A 19,189-nucleotide genomic window follows, 5' to 3' on the forward strand; every position below is an offset into this window, starting at 1 on the left:
TAAACTCTGTTAAACCCATGTTTTCAGTTGAAAATGTAAATTGATTTATCTTCAATAAAAGTGTGTTTGTTTTCAACGGCTATTTTAAGTTTCGGGTTCGAACCATACGTCGTAACAAATATATTCAGTAACACATTGAAAACTCACATCATTCACATCTCACATTGTTGGCTTGATTCATCCCTTTTAAGCTTGAGATTGTTTGTCCGCTATTCCAGTATAGCCAGAGCAGCTGCACTTGCAGAAGGGGTCATTGAGATAACTGGTTCAGGCTATTTCATATGCGCTGCTGATCTTTTTTTGCGAAATTGTCGCCTGATAAGTCAAAGTACTGGGTGATATAAGGCAGATGTAGGAAATGCAGATGCAATTGCAGTAGGACCCCAAGTTCTTTGATCGACAGTTCTTTCATCGAATCCAGACTTTCTCAGTATAGTCTTGCTGAATACTTGCATGTGAATAATAAAAAAAAATACAGAGGTGATTCGGCTAGCAGTAATTAAACTAAATGGCTGTTGCAGTACATAATGATTGTTCTTGTGTTTTTAGAAAAAAAGTGGTGATTTTTTTTATTCTGTGAAAAATTGCGTTTTTCTGCGTCTCTTTTTAAGAATTTTCAGTTCAGATTGAAAAGTGAATCGGAAGTGAGTTTTTTTTACCGAAGTAGTAAGCTGTGAGTGAAAAGTGAGGAAAAGCGCAATAAGCAGCAAACCATCAATTGATCTATTGTCACTAGTACAATAATTGGCGCAGAAACGAAAAGAAATCAAGGCATGAGTACGATCGTCCGAAGAGACGGATGTAGGTGAGATCTTTCCGATTTATCATTTGTCCATGATATTGTTATATGCCCATACATGTTTTGTCAACTAGAAAACTAGAAAAATGCGTTAATCCCAAACGTTATTTTAGCGACAATACGTGTTACTTTTCAAAACCTATAGAGCTGAGCATTGTATAGCCACCCACGATGTGTACAATCGCCTATGCTATGCTATGCTATGCTATGCTATACATGTTTTGTCAACTCGCTATTTTTACCATTTTGTCATCTCTCGGAAACTGTTTCATTGTGTACACTATTTAAGTTGACAGTAGGACTTATAAATAAAAAAAAAATCTTGCAAGGACTTGGTCAGGTGTGTTGAGATGAGTGGATCTATGTTATTGATTGAAGATAGTAACGAAATCTGTAATGGATATATTCATTCATCTTTGCATTTCCATCCATGATATGTGCAGGTATGTATTCGTATTATGCTTTGCTATGTGAATAAAATACAGATGACGCTATTGCCACGGCTTTCATCAATCTGGCGCAATCTATTTTGTCGACTACTTTTACCCACAGCAAAAAAAAAATCTAAGGAAACAGACCTGTTAACAAATTGTGCATCTTAGCGCTCTTAGATGATTCTTTAAAAAAAAGATCGCAAGTTCCGGATAATAGGAGACACGTGAGAATGATATTCAAAAACCCGGTAAACCCGCGTCGGATCATAATTTGGACCGTCCAATCGCAACGTTGTCTTGCCTACGGAAGTTGTTGGAGAAGATGATTTTCTTTCGACTGAACAAATGGGTTGAATCGAAGGGCATGTTGCCAGATACACAATTTGGTTTCCGCAAAGGAACGAACGATTGTCTTGCTTCAGAAATTCAGCTTGCTTTTGCTCAAAAGCAGCAAATGGGTTCAATGTTTTTGGATATTATGGGGGCTTTTGATTCAGTTTGTGTCGTCGTACTTTTTTTTAAACTACACAAAAGTGGCCTTTCTTCATTTTTTTGTTTCTTTTTTGTTTTGTTTTCATTAACTTGTATTTTAACATTGTGCTAATTTTACACCTCAACAACTTTTTGTATAATTTGCGGTTTGAGAAGCAGATGAGTTTTAGTTTTGCTCATGGCGACTTGACAGTTTCACGAATTAGGTACATGGGTCTCCCCCAGGGTTCATGTCTAAGCCCTCTTTTTTACAGTTAATGCCACAGACATAGATGATTGTCTCATGGAAAATTGCACGTTAAGACAGCTTGCGGATGACTGTGTTGTTTCTGTAACGGGATCAATAGCAGTCGATCTGCAAGGACCACTACAGGATACTTTGAGGACAATTTGACTACTTGGGCTCTCAAGCTGGGTATCGAATTCTCTCCGGAGAAAATTGAGGTGACTGTCTTTTCTAAAGTTTTGGTTGCGACTGTGATGGAATGTAACTTGAAAATGGCTTGTTCAGTCTCGACAAAACTCAAATACTGCTATTTAATTTCGTCCAACGTTTCGGTCGCATATGGGACCTTCATCAGGGACTCAATCACAGATTCTTCGTCCAATGTGGTGTTGATGTGTTTTCTGGGGACTTGTTAGCCCTGTTCACCGCTACGTTTCTGGAAAGCATTGTGGCTTTCGGGTGACACAACTCGTTTTGGCAATGGTGATCGATCAAGCGCGAGGTGTCAAATTCCAGTGCGGTAAAATTCCAGAAGGGTTTTCCACAGTTACCGAATCCCAACCGTTAAGTGCTGTGAGGGAAAATTCATTCCGCTGCACAACCTTTGCTCAATAGAACACATTAGACGAAGAATCTGTGATAATTGAGTCCCTGATGAAGGTCCTATATGCGACCGAAACGTTGGACGAAATCAAATAGCAGTATTTGAATTTTGTCGAGACTGAAAACCCCATTTTCAAGTTACAGTCTTTTCTAAAAGCTTCCGCTCCATCTGATGGGTAAGACAATCAGTCATAGCATGTCTTCTCAATATCTCAGCGTCTGGTTCGGCTCCAAATGCACTTGGAGGAGCACATTGTGTATCTGATACGGAAGTGCCAAAAGCGTATCAACTTTATGCAAACTATTACCGGAACATGGTGAGGAGCGCACCCGGAAGATCTTATTAGACTGTACCAAACAACCATCCTGTCGGTTTTAGAATACGGTAGCTTCTGTTTTCAATCCGCGGAGAAAACACACTTGCTGAAGCTTCAACGGGTTCAGTACCGTTGCCTTCTTATCGCGTTAGGTTGCATTAACTCGACTCGCACAATGAGTTTTGAGGTACTTTCTGGCGTACAGCCTCTGACAGACCGCTTTGCGGAGTTGTCGTTCCGGTTCCTCATCCGATGCGAGGTGACTAATCCGTTGGTCATAGAAAACTTCGAAAAGCTGCTGGAACAGAATCCTCAATCTCGTTTATGAGTATATGTACTACTGGTACAAATGTCCCAAATGGAGGATAACGTGCCTCTGGAGCCGACCTTCTATGACTTCACAGATTTCGACAATTCCTCTGTGGATTTTAATCTCTCTATGAAGGATGATATCACAGGTAGGGTAAATGAACCAATGGTGGCGCTATTAGTAACTGCTAGTATTAAAATAATTGAATAATTTAGTAATACCACAAAATATAAAGTCAGAAAATGTAAAAATCATCGTTTATTCTAATAAATTACTTGGACCAACTATAGATACACGGTTCCTATTATGGAGGTAAAATTTATCATTGGTTCCTATAGTGGCGCATCCCATTGAATTCTAATAGGACCCACCACTATAGCGGTGGTAACTATAGGTGCAAAGAAGTAAAAAAATAAGGAAAATAATTGTTTCAAATTTTGTTTTTTGACAAACCCTGAACACAAAACTGAATTAATGTTATAACTGAAGTATGATGCATCTATTAAAAACGTCATTTGCAAGCTTTTTGGTCGAAATGGTGCTAAACTGCCACTACCTAGTACTATTGGTACTATCTCCACTAAGGGAGTTTTAAATTTACCCTATAACACAATCTTGTCGTTCCGCAGGTATTCCACAAATTTTTGCAAGTAAGTTCGGGCATGATAGCGGGGACAGACAGTTCTTCACAGATGGTTCAAAAATCGGTGATTTGACTGGTTTCGGTGTCTACAATGAATTCCATAGCGCCACCTTCATGCTTCAAAAGCCATGTTCGGTATACATTGCTGAGCTAGCGGCTATATACTACACATTAGAGTACATTAGCACTCTTCCACCTGAGCACTACTTCATTTTTACCGACAGTCGTAGCTCTCTGGAGGCTGTTCGGTCAATGAAACTGCTAAAGCACTCAGCGTATTTCCTGAATAGAATACGCCAAGCCTTGAGTGCTTTGTCCAAACGCTCATACACCATCACCATAGCTTGGGTCCTTTTACATTGCTCGATTCCGGGCAATGAGAAAGCGGACTCTCTGGCTAAGGTGGGCGCTACGGAAGGCGATATTTACGAATGTCAAATCGCCTTCGACGATTTTTTTGCATTGGCCCGTCAGGAGACCTTGATCACCTGGCTTCACAAATGAAGAGATGAAGAGATGGGTATATGGTTGCACTCCATCATTCCACAGGTGTAGAAGCCATGGTTCAAAGGGTTGGATTTAAGCCGCGATTTCATTCGTGTGATGTGTCGACTGATGCCCAACCACTATTTGTTAAACGCACATATCTTCCGTATTGGGCTCTCAGAAAGCAATCTCTGAGTCTGTAGCGTGGCTTACCAGGATATTAAATATGTCCTTGTGGGGATACGATGAGTATCGTGAGGTCAGATCTGAGCTGCATGAAATTCCCCGGGTCCGAAGAAAACAACAGAAACCCGTTGGAGAAGTGTTGGCAAACCTTGATTTGGAATACATGATTCTCATTTATCAATTTTTGAATCGTGTTGATGTCAGAGTTGTAGTACGTCCCTTGTTTTCGTTGTCCGCCATTTGGTTTTGTTGTTCGCCCCTGTCTGTCGTCGTCCCCCTTCCGTATGTCCGTTTCTTGTCGTTGTCTACTGATAAAGTCCTTTTTTTGTTCTGTTACAGATCTGGACAATTTGTCCTATCAATGTTTTTAGTATAAGTCAGCAAATAATTTGGTTTCAAACCCATAAATCCTCCTTTCCTTTTTTATTATTTTTTTCTTTAATCCTTTTCCTCGAAACAGCTGCGAGTATTTCGGCTTCCCAAACTAACATAGTATTAAGGCAGTAATAAATTGTAAAATCTAAAATCAATGTAAAATCAAATGATTTCGGCTCAGTTATTCCCATGTGGCGCCCGAGCCTTCCAAATAAGGCCGATGCAAATATTGTTTTTCCTTTATGTCCGAGCCCTCTCATCAGGTACAAGGGAGGGGACAAAAATAAATTAAGGAACAAATAAAAAAAACCTAGATTTATCCACCTAGTGGTGATAGTGCCTTTCTCGTAGAATATGTACTCATGATCTTAGCGTCGACGCAATCAATCTTGCCTTAGAGTCAGTGATCAGCCCCAAATCTCTGTGCTTTGGTAATGGACGAGAAGGGGGAAATGCTCATGACAGCGATCTGGGACTGTACCACCTACGAATTTCTGAATTTCTGAAAATCAAGAATTTTATCAAGGTCATCATCGAATTGGGGCACTTATTCCGACGTTATATTCAACGTATGGACAGAGCTGAAAGTATCAGTCCTTTCAATTGACTGCTTGACCACCTTCACTGGAGGCTGATTTATACCAAGATGACAATTACTAGCCAGGATTAAACTTTTTCCACAGAACACTTTGACAAAGTTTTATCTGCACATTTTATGCAATATTTTATTATCATTGGTTGCAAAATTCATGTAGAATTTGTAATGTAGTAATTTGAATTGCCAATACTATATCACATTCAAATATCAACCACATTACAGAGCTCGCCCTCCAGCCGCATCAAAATTTCGCGTAGTAATTTTAGACGCAAATAAAGATTTAAAAGAATGTTCCGGGCTGATGCGTTTAAATTTTAATTTTTCCATACAACGTTGATCCATCCTACTGTAAATTTACGTATCAGGAATCTAAAATGGTGTGATTTGATGAGATCGCTTTAGTTTTTTTTAGGTTTTTGGTTCTCTTACACATATCTATCGCTTGCATTCATTTAGTTCACTTTCGTAATTTCGCTAAAGCACCCAACGCTGCTTCTGCAACACCACCGGTAGCCTCTTATGTAATCTGAGTATATTTTGTATTGCTTACGAGACCCCCGGAAATGATTCCGTAACACTACCGGTATATTCAAATGTGATCTGAGTTTATGAAATCTGTTAATCAGGTTACCCGGAACTAAAAACACTACCGGTAGTAAATTCTGTGGACAGTGCCTATTTTCTTATCATCCATGCATCAGGTTACTGACAAAAAAGCGATTTGATGTACCGCAAGCATGGGTTTGATTCACTTCTATGTAAGTCCACTTCCAGTGGAACACCCTTAACCGATTCCGGAAAATTTACATGTTTCATTTTTACATTTGACCAATTCCGGCGGGACACCTGAAACCGGTTGTGGAATACTATCGGTTGTCTCTAACGTAATCTGAGCTGGTTTTCTTGAAAACCTTTCATCGGCTTTCTCAGTCTAAGAGCATTGACTGAGAAAGCCACAACAGTTCAACATTTCCTCCCAGTCGTATACCTCCTCCAGACCTTTCATCAGCTTATCGAAAAAAAACCGCGGTGTGATGAAGCGCATGCATGGAGTTGGGTTCCCTTCTACATTTGACCACATCCAGAGGGACACCGGGAACCGATTCCGGGACACTACTAGTTTTCCCAAGCATGATCTGAGATATTTTTTCTTGGTAACCGTTCATCAGGATACCTTAAAGGCACTTTGATGTGTCGCGAATATTTTGTTAGTTCTCTTTTACATTCGGCTACCTAGCGAGATACCTCAAATCGATTCCGGAACACTATCAGTAGTTTCTAATGTGGGCAAAGCTTATTTTCTTGCTGATCGTACAAGTTATCGAAAAGGCCATGATTTGATGTGTCGCATGTATGAATTAGGTCACTTCGGGCGGGACACCAGGAACCGGTTCCGGGATGCTACCGGTTCAGATATGATCTGAGACTATTTTCCTGCTTACCGTTCCTCAGGTTATAGAAAAAGCGGCGATTTGATGTGTCGCATGCATGGGTTTGGTTCACTTTCATATTTGGCCACTTCCGGCGGGATACCCGGAACCTGTTCCGGAACTCTACCGGATCAGATATGGTCTGCGACTATTTTCCTGTTTACCATTCATCAGGTTACAGAAAAAGCGGTGATTTGATGTGTCGCATGCATGGGTTTGTTTCACTTTTATATTTGGCCACTTCCGGTGAGACACCCGGAACCGGTTCTGCAACACTACCGGATCAGATATGGTCTGCGACTATTTTCCTGTTTACCATTCATCAGGTTACATAAAAAGCGGTGATTTGATGTGTCATATGCATGGGTTTGGTTCACTTTTACATTTGGCCACTTACAGTGGGACACCCGGAACCGGTTCCGGTATGCTACCGGTTTAGATATGGTCTGAGACTATTTTCCTGTCTACCGTTCATCAGGTTATACAAAAAGCTGCAATTTGATGTGTCACATGCATGGGTTTGGTTCACTTTTATATTTGGCCACTTCCGGCGGGACACCCAGAACCGGTTCCGGAACACTACCGGTTCAGATATAATCTGCGACTATTTTCCTGCTTACCGTTCGTAAGATAACCGAAAATGCCGTGGTTAGATGGGTCGCATGCATGGGTTTGTTGCAATTTCATATCTGGACCCTTCCTGGGGTACCGGTCCGAAACACCTAAATCAGGCCAAACATTTCAATAGGTCCTATCTGCATTTGAGAGGCTCTCTCTGTTCACTTTCTCTTTCAATTATTGCAATGTAACGGTACACTTTTCAACTATTTTTGCAGTATAAATTAAAAGACGATTGTTTTGACCATCGTTCAATGCAAGGAGACAATCATAATACAAATAAACAGCTGAGATATTAAGGAAAGAGAGGGAAACCAAAGAGAGCCTCTCTTCTGCAGATAGGACCTTTAGACATGCTTGGCCTGAAATGGTCATAACTCCGGAACGGCGGGACCGATTCAAACCATTTTCAATAGGAAACAATGGGACAATATTCCGCGTCGATTGAAAACAAAAGCGTTGAAATCGGATGATATTTACTATCCAAAAGTGAGGTGACATTTTTGTACACATACACACATACACACGCACACACATACATACACACACACATACATACACACAGACATCATCTCAACTCGTCGAGCTGAGTCGATTGGTATATAAGACTTGGCCTTCCGGGGATTCTATCAAAATTTCATTTTTGGAGTGAACATATAGGCTTTCGGTACACCTTGGTGTACGAGAAAGGCAAAACTATTGAAAAATTACAAATTTTACCAACTATTGAAAACATATTTTTCAACTATTCAAAATTAGTTGTTTGTAAAAAAACTATTGAAAATGGAGTCATGGGACGCCATATTTTTTTTTCGCCGCTTCAACAAATTAAATATTTGCATCGGCCTAAACAAATAAGGAAAAAAAATTACACTTATACACTTATACATGTGTTTTAACAGACATTTAGATACATTTCAAAATGTTTTCTGAAACTTTCTCTCCTCGAGCTTTCGCTCTCAAATTTACAGAAACGACATTTGTTATCTTGCAATTATAATTAGATAATATTCGCAAGCACAGTGGCCTGTTACTAGTCCAGTGTAAATGCTTAAATCATGTTGGTTCAGGTTCATTAACCTTAGTGTTTTAGATGCATCTGGTTCAATGAATCGCTTAGATTGACGACAATCTGTAGTGTTCGACCAGATAAGTTTTATTTTTACTTTTTCTAAATTATTTAGTTCCATTTTGAGGGCACAAGGAGCTATTCCAAAAAATGGCTCAGGCCAGTCAAATTGATTAGATGACCCTATCCCATGAGATTTAAAAGGAGCAAAGCTATTAAGTGCCCACTCAGTCGATTCTATAGTTACAATACTCCGAGCCGAAGCCAGGGAATCATAACTACAAGAAAAGACATCAGGTTCATCCGAAGATGTAATATTAACACATCCAGGGAAGTTTGTACTGAATAAGCATTCCAGAACTTCCTCATCAGAGGAAGTCAGATCGCCATTTGGTGAACGAAGTTCGCTCACTCGAGTCCTTAGGTTTTGCAAGGATCTGTTCAACCGACTGACTTCACTCAAACTGGGAACATTTGTACGAAGGTTTTTCTAGCTGGATCGTTCAGCAGACCAGGCCTGTACCCAAGTAACCAAAAGTTCAGATAAAAGGGTACTTTATAAGCTAAGCAGCTCGTTCGAGGTTGCTCATTAGCCTTCTAAGCAGCTTCATTTTTAAGTAATTTTGGAACTTTAAAGTTCACATAAGCATGCTGGATAGCCTTCTAAGCAGCTTCTGACAGAATTTTGACAAAATTCATGCAGAAACAAAAATGTGTTTTCCAGAATCACAATCGTGTTGGCGGGTTTGTGATTTAAGTCTGGAAATTGCTTCTGATAATTATATTTTCACACATGTCGCTGCTATGTAGATTTGAACTGGATCCTCCTGCGTGATAGGCTGCCGACTTACCGCTGCGCTGCTGAAGACACTTGACAAAGTCAAGCTAACTTCACTACTGTACAAATGTGTAAAACTAGCTGCCGAAAGAAAATCGATTCAAGTCAGACTTTAGCTGCTGTTGGCTCAATCGCAACTATAGTACTGTGGTAGAGCGTAAGGTCTCACGCAGCGACTATCGGTTCGAATCCGATGGGCGGCAATTTTTTTTTTGCTCAAGCCTGGTATTCATTGATATGATTAATTTATATTTGTCTTTTATTCGTGTATGCCTAAACAGTTGTTTTCTGTAAAAGAAATAAATTTAATCTTCATTAAATCTCAATGCTACTGAACTGAACTTCTGTGAACTTGAAAGTTCCGACAAAGTTCCGAGTAGCATCCTAAGCAGCTTCAAAGTTCAGCGAAGTTCAGATAAAGTTCCGACTGGAACTTTCTGGCTGCTTAAGAGGCTAATAATGAGCATTGCCGGAACTTGTGACCGAAGTTCCAGCAAGGCTCATCGTTAGCCTCTTAAGCAGCCAGAAAGTTCCATTTGGAACTTTATCTGAACTTCGCTGAACTTGAAAGTGCATTTTGTAATGGGAAGTGGTACTTTTGGTTACTTGGGTAGGCCTTGCAAGCCGACCTGAAAGCCTCCGAACCAGCCAAACGTCGTCTGTTCCAACTCTTTCTACATTGTTTCCTGAGTTTCGCCATATCGGAGTTCCACCAAGGGATCTTGTGATCTTCACAATATTCAACAGTTTCGACAAAAACAGGGGTGTACATTTCGCCCCGGGTGTCCATTATGCCTGTAATCCCCCTACATTTTGATGATCGGTTAGGGCGCTGTCCTTAGTCCAATCATCCAAAGAAGATCATTTTCTATATCAAAAACTATACTCATATATGAGCTAATTTCTGTATCAATATTGCTTAATTCAGTTAATTGATGACCTTGTCCTGAAATTTTTATTAATTCCAAGCCAGTCAATAATATTCAATTTATAATTGCATTCCATTCCTTATACCAAAAGAGATTTGATTTGATTTCTTAATTTTGCTAAATTCCGTTGAGACATTGTGAGTTGCTTCATCACCGTCTCGCACGCACCTATCTTGATTGATCATTCAGTAGGTAGGTGCGTACAAACCCGAGAACACGCCAACAACGCCTCAGTGACAACTGTTGCTGGTACATCACCCGAACGTAGGTATCGAAAGATCAACAAATCGCCTGGTCACGTTTTTTCTCGCACTTCGGTTCACAACAACGCCAAATCACCAGACGACCTACACCAATTATGCTTTCGGCGACTCCGACCGAAGTGATTACTTCATTTTGTTCTAGCATCCCTTACGTACCAACGGGTATCGCAGCATCTGCACTGAAATTCAATTAAAATTGTTTTACTCCTCGGTCAGAATTTGCGAAACTGCACCCAGGGTTGATTCGACCCAGTATGGTGGTGGGTCGAGTTGTCCACCGAGCCACAACGCAGCCGTTGTCGTAGTTCAGCGTGCTTGTCACCAAATACGGGCACTGTACACTTGTGGTACAGCGTGCCTCTACGTCGTCGTCGTCCGTAGGTTCGAGAGATCACACGCGAAAACTTGAGTTGTTACATGTGCATCGTGGAAGGCGCTCAGACAGTAGGGCTTCGCCGGTTGGTCGTGACATCGTCAACAAGCATACCGTGCGAGCTAATTGAAGAATTAAATTGTTTGAATTGTGAAAAATGATTATCCGGATCTCGCTGTAAAACGGCGCCGCGACGTAACATCCGAGGCCATAATGTCCGGGACCTTGTGGCGCATATTTTTTGTGACATAACGTCCAAAATCATATATGCGTCATAATTTCCCGGATGTAATGACGCACCATTATGTCGTTGGACGTTATGTCGTTAGTATCATCGTCATAAGGTCCAAGGATAAATCTGCGTCATAAGGTCCGGGATAGAATGACGCACCCCCTGTATGACATAACATCCAACAGCATAGGTGCGTCATAACGTCCGGGATGTTGGGTCGCACATGAGCTTTTGGATGTTTTGTCACAGAGAGATTGCGCCATATTGTCCCGGACATTATGGCGCACATTCTTATGGCACAAGGGGGTGCGTCTCAAAGTCCCGGATATTACGACGCATCCTTTTCGGGCGTTATGTCGTTGGACGTTATGTCGCTGAAATCCTCAAAATCTCCTTGAACACCTCTGCAGTGCAACCTCTTGTAACGCCACTAAAACTTTAAGCAACTCCTTGAGAGTGCTTCTGAAACACCCTGAAACCACCTGAAACACATTTGGATGCCCCTAAAACCCCTTCCACCTCCTAAAGCCCCCGGGACCCCGTTGCATGGAACTTCTCCGCAACCCTCAGGAACGTTTTTGACACCTCCTGAAAGTCCATGTGGCACCTGGAACAACTCTGAAACTCCCTGAAATTTCATGGAATACCCTTGGAGCTCCTTTGAAACCCTCTCTTGAAGCACTCTTGAAACACTTGAACCCCATTGAAAATCTCCGGAATGCTCTTGAACCCCTCTGAAACGACCGAAATTTCATGAGACCCCTTGGTACACCCCTTGAATACCAATGAATTCTCCTGGAACTTCCTTGAAAGTTCCAGAGACTTCTAAGTGTAGAATTAACTCTTAAAATAATAATTAAAATACACATTATGGACTGATCTTACGATGCGATTTTTCAAAACAAGACCACAAAACCCTTCCTTGTAAGATATTTTATATGTCGTCAATCTGCCTGAAACTCGGCAACTCAGAGATGTGCTCAAATTTATTATTTTTTCTCTATTTTTACACTTCCCCTATTTGGATTATCATCATTCAGCATGTTTCAATTTGTTCTTGCTATTTTCTTCAGCGATTAGTCCAGGAATTTATGCAGGAATGCCTTCAATCATTCCTATAGTTCTTTTAGAGGTTTTTTTTCTTGCGTTAATTCAAAGTTTCTTTAAGAAGTTCCTTCAGAGATTTTCCCAGGAATTTCTTCTTGAATTGCTCCAGGAACTCCGTAAAACGTTTTCTTGGATTTCTCCAGGAATTTATTTGGCGATTCCTCTAGAAATTTCATCAGGAATTCTTCCAGCAGTTCCTTCAGGAATTTATCCAGGATTTTTCCTAGGAATTCCTTAAGAGACTACTCCTGGAATTTTTTGAGGAATTTCTCTTGAAGTTCATTATAGGATTTCTTCTGGAACTCTTTGAAGCATTTCTCCAAGTATACTTTGAAAGATTCCTCCAGGAGTTTCTTCGGGAATTTCTCTGAATTCCTTGGTGGATTTCTCCTGGGATTCCTTGAGGAGTTTCTCCGGAAATTTATTTAGTTATTTCGCTAGGAACTCCCCTAGTAGCACATATGAACTACAAAAGCTTAAACAATTGCTATATTACTAAATTTGGTCATATAAGAGTCGCATAAACTTTTGTAGAACAAGCATGCAACTATAGTCCTTCAGAGTTTCATCCAAAAACTCTTCAGGGATTCCTGCAGGAATAATTTTAGGAATTCATTTGTGGGATTTGCTCGGAATCCCTTGAGAAAAATTTTCATTAGTTTCTTTATGAATTCTTCTAGAAACTTCTTCATTGACTCCATCGGGAATTTCTCGAAGAATTTCTTCTTGAATTCCTCCAGAAATTGCTTGAGGGATTTTCCTGAAAATTGATATAGAGATTTCTCCAGGAATTTCTTCTCAAATTTCATCATAGAATCCCCCACGAACTCCTTACTGGATTTCTGAAAGAACTTCTACAGGGACGCCTCCAGGAACTCCTTCAGAGATTTCATCAAGAATTTCTCCAGGAACTCTTTATGGATTTTTTACTAGAATTCCTTGGGGATTCTTCCAAGAAATCTTTAAGGGATTTCTCCTTAATTTTTGGTGGGATTTTTCCTGGAAGATTCCTTGAGAGATTTCTTCATAAACTCCTTCAGGGATTTCTCGAAGAACTCCTGCAGTGATTTATTCAGGTACTAAGTCAGGAATTTTCCGGAAATGCTTCTAGGATTTTTTTTTCTTGAATTCCTCTAGGAATTTCATCAGGGATTCCTTCACCATTTTTTCTCCAAAGAAATCCTCCTCCTTTAGGATTTGTTCTCAATTTTTTAGTGGTTTCTCCAGGAACTCCTTCATGGATTTCTACAGGAACACCTTTAAGCACCTCCAGGAATTGTCTGGAGTTCCTTGAGGAATTATTTTTCTGGAATTTATTCATGGATTTTTCATACAATTCCATATATTTTTTTAAGAAATTTTTCAGGGATTTCTCCAGAGAATCCTTCAGGAATTTCTCTACGAATTTCTTCAGGGAGTTCTCTAGGAATCGCCTCAGAGATTCCTTTAGGATTTTTCGGGAACTAAAGAAGGAATTTCTGCAGGGTTTCATCCAGCAAGTTTTCTGAGGTTTATTCAGGGGTTCTTTCACGAGCTACTTCAGAGATACCTTTAAAAGTTCTGTCAGGGGTTTCTCCTGGAATTTATCCAGAAAGTCCTTCAGAAAACTTATAAGGAGTTCCATTGGGGATTCATTCAGGAAATTTTTCCGGGACTCCTCGAGGATTTTTGGAGCAATTCATCCAGAAATGCATTCAGGGTATTTATTCAGAAATTCCTTCAAATATTCCTCTAGAAGTTCTATCAGGGATTCCTCCTGGAGTTTATTCAAGAATTCCTATTGAAGATCCTTTACATATTCCTCCAGGATTCATTCTAAAGTTCGGTTTGGTTTTCTTCAAGTTTTCAGAGATTCCTCTAGAAATTTCTGCAGGATCCGAGACTTTTTTTACAGATTTCTCCAGGATTTTCCTCTCCAGATATCTCCAGTGATATCTTCAAAAATTCTTTCAAGAATTTTATCAAGGATTCCTCCAGCAGTTTCTTTTTGAATTCCTCCAGGATTTCTTTTAGAGGTTTCTTCTGAAGTACTTTGGGGAATTTCTCTTTGGGAGATTTCTGGGATTGAGAAAAATTTCTTTTGGGATTTCTCCTTAAACTTTTTGTGAGTATTTTCCAAGAATTCTATGAACGTTTTATTTTCAAATTGCTTCAGAAATTTCTCTGGAAACTACTTTAGGAGTTCTTCCAGGAGTTCCTCTTGAAGTTCAGCCAGCGATTTTACCCGAAATTTTGTGATTTCTCTAGGAGCATTTGTTTGATGATTGATAATAGATTCACGATTCAGGCATGGTTCTTCAATTTGCAGTTTTCAAAACACTTAATGATGTTTAGTATCAAAAATAATTTATATTTCTCTATTTCAGGCGCTCTGCGGAGTGATCTTCGAAGTGCCCACGATGACGGGCGAGAAGCTACGCATCAGTACAAAGCAAGAGATCATCAAACCGAACACGGTCAAACGGATCCAGGGCTATGGACTGCCCTTCCCCAAGGAACCGACGCGCAAGGGCGACTTACTAGTGGCATTTGATATCAAATTCCCCGACAAGCTGACACCATCGGAGAAGGAACTGCTGAACGATATGCTTCCAAATTCCTAGATCATCCTAGACTTCATGTATGGATCCTCGTTCACCTTCACGCGTATTAACGTCCCAACTTCCGAAATGTGTAATTGTTTTTCGTTGGTCCCTGCCCTTTACGGGTCCACCCGCGCTGGCACTTAACGTACTCAACTCAATTAGTCGATGGTTTTATCTGTACATTTTTTTTTTACAATTGCCGTTTTACGTTATTTATCTTTAATTTCAAGCGCAAATACAGGTTGTAACATGCCGCCGTCGCTCTTCCTTTGTAAATACATTAACACGATCCAACACACTACTGCAATGCTCTCGACACTGACCACTTATTTGTTAATTTCAATCGTCACATGATTTGGCACGGCCGCATTCATTTCACACTAACCACCCCCCCCCCCCCCTCCCGTTACTATCGATCCATCTCCATGTACGATAATGAATTATGATATTACAATTCAATCCTGTAGAGCAGAGCGATACCGTCGCATCCTCCCCCGCTCCAAGCAAAGGTATCCTTTTGAATGTGTACGGCTGTAAGCTGTATCCTCTCTCTCGCGCGAGCATTCAAACACTCGGAATAAATTACCAATTTATAACAAAACTGATGATGATGATGATAATAATGATTATTATTATTTAATTTAAACTCGCGTTATCTGATTCTTGGAAATATATATTCTTCTATACAAAACAACCAAACCGAACCGAACGAACGAAAGGGTGGCGTATGGTCAAGCGTCAGGTCCAGCCTATTGGGTGGGTTATTGATCACGGTTTGGTGAGGCTTTTATCGTCTGGATATCACATGGTCCCTAATTCACCGCATAGCAGCACAGTCATGGACGGAAACAACGTAGCTTATCGGAATTTGATGAAGGCTTTAATGTACTTTGATTTTCCGGAACGGATGATTTAATAGTTAGCACTATGGTGGCATATAAGAGGGCGGACAGACCTGACGTCTATGCCTTTTGTTCTCCCCAGCAGATAATAAGCTGCATCTTGAAACCGTCAATTAATCTTGCCTTATACAAAGATCTGTTTAAAGATTTTTTTTATTTATTTATAAAGATTTTAACGTCAACAGGTGAAGACTGGCGCTCGAGCCTAGCTATTTAGCACTGTAGTTGGAGGAAATGCCAATGCAGAACCCGTAGCTTCCGGGAAGGTAAGCCCAGCTCCCTGGGTTAGTGGGTTGGTGTCAGGCCCTGCGAGCCAGCCGTAAAAAAAGACTAGCACCGGAAAATCAACAAGAGAAGAATGCGAACCGATACCAATGGCGACGACCACAGCGACGAAAAGGGACTTGCGATTGGAAGCTCGGTACGTGGAACTGCAGATCTCTCAACTTCATCGGGAGCACCCGCATACTCGCCGATATACTGAAGGACCGCGGGTTCGGAATCGTAGCGCTGCAGGAGGTGTGTTGGACAGGATCTATGGTGCGAACGTTTAGAGGTAATCATACCATCTACCAGAGTTGCGGCAACACACGTGAGCTGGGAACAGCTTTTATAGTGATGGGCGACATGCAGAGGCGCGTGATCGGTTGGTGGCCGATCGACGAAAGAATGTGCAGGTTGAGGATCAAGGGCCGATTCTTCAACATTAGCATAATAAACGTGCACAGCCCTCACTCCGGAAGCACTGATGATGACAAAGACGCATTTTACGCGCAGCTCGAACGCGAGTACGACCGCTGCCCAAACCACGACGTCAAGATCATCATAGGGGATCTAAACGCTCAGGTAGGCCAGGAGGAGGAATTCAGACCGACGATTGGAAAGTTCAGCGCCCACCAGCTGACGAACGAAAATGGCCTACGCCTCATCGATTTCGCCGCCTCCAAGAACATGGCCATTCATAGCACCTTCTTCCAGCACAGCCTCCCGTATCGTTACACCTGGAGATCACCACAACAAACGGAATCGCAAATCGACCACGTTCTGATTGATGGACGGCACTTCTACGACATTATCGACGTCAGGACCTATCGTGGCGCTAATATCGACTCCGATCACTACCTGGTGATGGTTAAACTGCGCCCAAAACTGTCCGTTATAAACAACGTACATTACCGGCGGCCGCCCCGGTACGATCTAGAGCGACTGAAGCAACCGGATGTCGCCACCGCATACGCGCAGAATCTCGAGGCAGCGTTGCCGGACGAGGGTGTGCTCGATGTGGCCCCTCTAGAGGACTGCTGGAGTACAGTGAAAGCAGCCATCAACAACGCAGCCGAGAGCACTATCGGGTACGTAGAACGGAGTCGACGAAACGATTGGTTTGACGAGGAGTGCAGAGCGGTTCTGGAGGAGAAGGATGCAGCGCGGGCGGTAATGCTGCAGCATGGAACCCGACAGAATGTGGAGCGATACAGACAGAAGCGGAAGCAGCAGACCCGTCTCTTCCGAGAGAAAAAGCGCCGCCTGGAAGAAGCGGAGTGCGAGGAAATGGAACTGCTGTGCCGTTCACAGGAAACACGCAAGTTCTACCAGAAGCTCAACGCATCCCGCAAAGGCTACGTGCCGCAAGCCGAAATATGCAGGGATAAGGAAGGGAGCCTCCTGACGGACAAACGTGAGGTAATCGAAAGGTGGAAGCAGCACTTCGACGAGCACCTGAATGGCGAAGAGAATGTAGGCACGGAGGACCAAGGCAGCGGAGGAAATGACTATGTTGGTGCAGCAGAGGACGGGAACGAACCAACTCCCACGCTGAGGGAAGTTAAGGATGCCATCCACCAGCTCAAAAACAACAAAGCGGCTGGTAAGGACGGTATCGCAGCAGAACTCATCAAGATGGGCCCGGAAAAGTTGGTCACCTGTCTGCACCAGTTAGTAGTCAAGATCTGGGAAACCGAACAGCTACCGGAGGAGTGGAAGGAAGGGATAATCTGTCCCATCCACAAGAAAGGCGACAAGTTAATGTGTGAGAACTTTCGAGCGATCACCGTTTTGAATGCCGCCTACAAAGTGCTATCCCAGATCATCTTCCGTCGTCTTTCACCTAAAGTAAATGAGTTCGTGGGAAGTTACCAAGCCGGTTTCATCGACGGCCGGTCGACAACGGACCAGATCTTCACCGTACGGCAAATCCTCCAGAAATGCCGTGAATACCAGGTCCCAACGCATCACCTGTTCATCGACTTCAAAGCGGCATACGACAGTATCGACCGCACAGAGCTATGGAAAATTATGGACGAGAACAGCTTTCCCGGGAAGCTGACTAGACTGATAAGAGCAACGATGGACGGTGTGCAGAACAGCGTAAGGATTTCGGGTGAGCTATCCAGTTCATTTGAATCTCGACGGGGACTACGACAAGGTGATGGACTTTCCTGCCTACTATTCAACATCGCCCTGGAAGGTGTTATGCGACGAGCCGGGCTCAATAGCCGAGGTACGATCTTCACGAAATCCAGCCAATTTGTCTGTTTTGCGGATGACATGGATATTATAGCCAGAACATTTGGAACGGTGGCAGAACAGTACACCCGCCTGAAACGTGAAGCAGCAAAGGTCGGACTGGTGGTGAATGCGGCTAAGACAAAGTACATGCTGGTAGGTGGGACTGAGCGAGACAGGACAAGCCTTGGCAGCAATGTTACGATAGACGGGGATACTTTCGAGGTGGTAGAAGAATTCGTCTACCTCGGTTCTTTGCTAACGGCTGACAATAACGTGAGCCGTGAAATACGAAGGCGCATCATCAGTGGAAGTCGTGCCTACTATGGGCTCCATAAGAAACTGCGGTCAAAAAAGATTCACCCCCACACCAAATGTACCATGTACAAGACGTTAATAAGACCGGTGGTTCTCTACGGACACGAGACATGGACGATGCTCGAGGAGGACCTGCAAGCACTCGGAGTTTTCGAGCGACGGGTGCTAAGAACGATCTTCGGCGGTGTGCAGGAGAACGGTGTGTGGCGGAGAAGGATGAACCACGAGCTCGCTGCACTTTACGGCGAACACAGTATCCAGAAAGTGGCCAAAGCTGGAAGGATACGGTGGGCAGGGCATGTTGCAAGAATGCCGGACAACAACCCTGCAAAGTTGGTGTTTGCTAACCATCCGGTTGGTACAAGAAGGCGTGGAGCGCAGAGAGCACGATGGGCGGACCAGGTGGAGCGTGATCTGGCGAGTGTTGGGCGTGACCGAGGATGGAGAGCTGCAGCTGCAAATCGAGTATTATGGCGGCAAATTGTTGATTCAGTATTATCATGAATTTGATGTGAACTAAATAAATAAAAATGAACGTCAACAGGTTAAAA

This window comes from Aedes albopictus, chromosome 2 (assembly GCF_035046485.1).
Source record: "Aedes albopictus strain Foshan chromosome 2, AalbF5, whole genome shotgun sequence".
In the NCBI taxonomy this organism is placed as follows: domain Eukaryota; kingdom Metazoa; phylum Arthropoda; class Insecta; order Diptera; family Culicidae; genus Aedes; species Aedes albopictus.